A 4,873-nucleotide genomic window follows, 5' to 3' on the forward strand; every position below is an offset into this window, starting at 1 on the left:
GAAAAAAACACTGTAAAACATTTTACTGGAGTTTTAGTGCTTTAGGGGAGAACAAGAACTAATTAGCAAAAAGAAAATTAAAAAGTGGAAAAACCCCAAAAGTGTGCACAGTGCCACCAGTCTCCACCCTTAAGTGAGTTATAAACAGCTAATGATAACCCACCCCATTATAAGCTTGTCTAATCACCATTAAATACCACATTCCTCCACTGGCATAGTTGTGCCGCTCACTTTATTAACCATGACCAACACATGACCTCTATTACAAAACATCACTGCAAACAGGAAGGGGAAGTCACCATAGTGAATGGAGCTAAAAGAAAGACACAAATAAAATGATTTAACCACATACTGTAACTGACTGAATTAGAAATGATAAGTTCCAAATATTTCACAAAGGGGAAAAATCAAAAGGCAAAAACATTTATTTTCCACAATTGCTATTGTAAAACAGCCAGTCACCTAGCTTGATCTCCCGATAGGTGCCCACCACATAGGCATCAATAATGCACCGAAAGCCTACAGTGGTTTTTGTCAATATCTAACATTTGAATGTGCATTTTTACAGTTACCTGAACAGTTATACTTAGGTATTTACTTACTGAGCCCTTGATAGCATTATGAGAGCATTATGAACAGAGGTCTGAGACTAAACACCAGACCTCTGGATGATTTCTTTCTTACAGAGCTATAAAGTGTAAGAGATGACTTTCATCTTTGCCACTTTAGTGAAGCAGCCTTGAAGAGTGATGGCTAACTTGATGACAATACAATTTATGGCTGCTTACAGGGAACACCAGCTCGAAACTCCTCAGTTTTCCTCAGAACCTCAGAGTTCACAGCAGGATGGTTTCACTGGTCATTAAACCTTCGGTGATGCATATTCTGCAGCATTATTTAAGAACTTTCTTCTATTCTATGAAAAATACCAGGTCTGCAGCATTAGTTAGAAACGTTTTCTCCGCTATGAAACATACTGGGTCTGCAGCATTAGTTAAGAACCTTCTTCTCCTCTGTGAAACATACTGGGTCTAACATCAAATTAGTTTTGTTTTTTTTAATATATTTTTTTTTCTCTGATTGTGAATTACTTTTGAAGGTCACTGTTGCATAAAGTTTTGTAGCATGGGTAAAACCAGGCATGAAATATTTAAGCGAACATATTTTTACATGGCTACACAGGTTATGTACAAAAAGTCTGAAAATACAAAGTATTAAATAGACATAGCATCAGTCTCTTTTTTGCTATACTATATAAATTGAAAATTACTTAAGGTTTTACTACTTGATATATTCATGAAGCATTTAATGCCATTTAAAATATATGTTTTTCTTACTCATTACATATTTTTCCAAGTACCTGATCTCCCTGTAAAAAAAAAAAAAAGAAAGATAAATGCCTCTTTCCTCACAATCTATCCTTTCATGGGTAAATATTGTTTCCGAATGTCATGGTGGTAGGGAGGAGTCAAGGATCCCACGAACCAATCTCGAACCAGCACTGCCACTTCTTCCCACCGTGGTCTCTGATCTGGTTCACTGGAGTACTAACTAGACACACCTGCTGCCTATTCTCTCCCTCTCTGAACTCGCCCATATAATCTCCCCTCCTCGGCCTTGTGTTGCCATTCTCATGATCGCGTTGGTTTTCCTTGTTTCCGCGCGCTGCCTGTTTTCCAGACCTCATCTCTTGCCTGACCTCTGGACTCCACCCAGACTCCACTCTTTGTTTTTCCACCTCGGACCGGCCAGACCTAGAGCACCTGCTGGCTCCCACATGCCTGTCTCACAATGTTAAAAACCCAGAAACCTCTCCCTTTAGTCCCAGCCTGCTCTATAAACCTAATAAAGCCTCCTTGCATTTGAATCCTCTCTTTTTTGTGTGTGTGCCTTCATGAAAGGAGGGAGCAGAGCAGAAAGCGAAGGACAGATAAACCAGAGGAGAGTCCTGGGAGTGAAGGCTGACGTGTATAGATGCAGGTGGGTAGCAAAGCTCAGCAACGCCGATGGCAGAACACACTCGGGCCGTCAGAGACACGGTCGAGATGGAATGCACAGAACTGGACTTGGGATCAAACAAGGCGCAGGTGCAAGCACGCACTACTCAGGAGACTGGGAGTGGAGCAGGTGCAGTGTGTGTGTGTGTGTGTGTGTGTGTGTGTGTGTGAGTGTGTGCGTGTGTGTTAGTGGATTTATCCCTCAAGCTGGGTGCCTGGTGCATTGTGACACAATATATTTGATGCAGCTTATTTTAAAGGAACTGAATAAGCTTTCATTAAAACATGACTGAATAAAAACTGTCTTATTTATTTTTATTATATACTGTAATTTTATGGCAAAAGACTCACAAAGGTTTCTACACACGCTGACCAAGTAAAAGGTAAAGGCATCAGCATCTAATGACCATATTAATCACAGTACACATCTATAGACATTTCTACTTCTTAACTTAGCATTATTTACAGCCTTCCCCCAAATGGAAAGGAAAAGATTGTCAGCCGTTCTGTGTCTCCCTCAGACTCGTCACCAGCACTGCATGTTCTGCTCATTAAAATGCTAAACAAAACACTGTTCATCTCTCATCACCACCAGGCCATGATTTACACCTAACCTGTCAACTCATGCTTGAGAAAAGTCTCTGCTGCTTGCAGTGTGGAACTTCTTCCGCATTCACATCTGTGATTGGGCACATTGTTTGCACTCTGCCACTGAGCTGTTTTCAAATCCAGACAGGAACTTTTACAAGCTTTTTTGTTTATTGTGTTATGATGCAAGCAATCTGTAACACCTTTGTTTGACTTGTCACTGCCTGTACAGAAATTCCCTATATGACCATAAATCTTTTCATCTGCCCTAAATATTAATAAAACCTTTGCATCAAAATATCAATATACAATTTAGCCAGGTAGTCAACTATTTGTGTAATGTTTAAACACTGGTTTTGGCTTTCCCTCATGCTTGCACAGATCATTAAACCTTTTACTGTGGTTGTAAATTCTCTAGTGAATAATATGTTGTTGACTAATCAATATGCTTTTTATTGCTCTTATTAAATGAACACAAGTCTGCAGACTGATAGAGCAGACAGGCTGAACGTCTGATGACTATAGAACTGGCTCATGGAAATAATTATTGGCCAAACAGCTATAAAAACATGGTGGTTCAGGCTCTGACAGGAATAATATTCTAATATTCTTCCATTTAATAGAAGAGACATTAGGTAAGAGCTCACATTCTAAGTGGGGGTGTCATATAAATGTTTATCTCACATCAATTGAAAAAGCTTTAATCCAGTTATTTGAGGTAGCATGAGACATCGCTCTGCCCCTCACTCACCTTCACTTGCTGCGGTGTGTCCTGAAGCTCTGTGTGAACCAGGATGAAATTGTCATGAAAGAGAGAATCGTCTCACAAGTAGCAAAGTGGTCATGTTTAATGACACCAGCAAATACATACCAGCAAAAGGAAAAGCTACAGCAGGGGAGGCCAGAAAGCTCATAGCAATTCTGGTATATGCCCAATCCCCAGAGAAAAATAAAACAATGTTGCTTAAGCAGGGAACCTGTTGGCCCACATGGAGAAGATTTCCCACCACCGATGCAGGGCACCACTGTGGTCGTGTGCTGGAATATTTGGCAAAAATATCATCCCAGTATCTTTTGCGTAGTGGAAAAAAATTATTTTGGTCGCATGCTGCACACAACTGATTTGGGGCCCAATCAGTATGCAATTAGTATGTAATAGGCTATTTCAAACAGAGCCCCTGTCTCTGACGGGCTTTATCTTAATGGTAACCTTAGAATCTGACCTAGTTGTGCTAGCTTATGGATCATTTCAGTGGAGACAACAAAACACTACTGTAAGCTGCGACAAACAAGGGCTACTGAAAAATGCGGCCAATATAAATGTCCTACGGTGAGCTGGGTGGGTAAGGCTGGTCTGGGTCGGGGGTGGAGGTCACCTCTGAGCATGACCTGGCCTAGTATTTTAAACAAGCAGTCTGAGTGGTGCAAGAGTACTGGAGCATATAATGCTGCTTTTGTTTATGGCAACATTATCAGATTTACACCATTGCACTGCAGTGTACTGATATTGTAAGAATTTAATAAGACTAAACAACCTGACTTACTCAGGATTCTCTCCATCTCTTTACATTCCTTTCAAAAAGCTTCTCTGAAAGTTTTGGTTCAACCCAGCTGTGGTTTCAGCTAAAACAGAAATTTGATGTATATTTTACAGTTCACAAGATCACAAAAGCATTATAGTTGTTCTACTACTCTTTTAAGCTAGGGTTAGGGATATGGTTAGGGTAAGAGTTAGACTGCCCTGTTGTTCCCAGCTTAGGGTTAGGGTAAGAGTTAGGGTTAGACTGCCCTGTTGTTCCCTGCTTCGGGTTAGGGTTAGGATTAGGGTTAGACTGCCCTGTTGTTCCCTGCTTAGGGTTAGGGTTAGACTGCCCTGTTGTTCCCTGCTTAGGGTTAGGGTTAGGGTTAGGGTTAGGGTTAGACTGCCCTGTTGTTCCCTGCTTAGGGTTAGGGTTAGACTACCCTGTTGTTCCCAGCTTAGGGTTAGGGTAAGAGTTAGGGTTAGACTGCCCTGTTGTTCCCTGCTTCGGGTTAGGGTTAGGATTAGGGTTAGACTGCCCTGTTGTTCCCTGCTTAGGGTTAGGGTTAGACTGCCCTGTTGTTCCCTGCTTAGGGTTAGGGTTAGGGTTAGGGTTAGGGTTAGACTGCCCTGTTGTTCCCTGCTTAGGGTTAGGGTTAGACTACCCTGTTGTTCCCTGCTTAAGGTTAGGGTTAGGGTTAGGGTTAGATTACCTTGAGGTTCCCTGCTTAGGGTTAGGGTTAGATTACCTTGTGGTTCCCTGCTTAGG

Source organism: Electrophorus electricus, chromosome 5 (genome assembly GCF_013358815.1).
Source record: "Electrophorus electricus isolate fEleEle1 chromosome 5, fEleEle1.pri, whole genome shotgun sequence".
Classification (NCBI taxonomy): Eukaryota; Metazoa; Chordata; class Actinopteri; order Gymnotiformes; family Gymnotidae; genus Electrophorus; species Electrophorus electricus.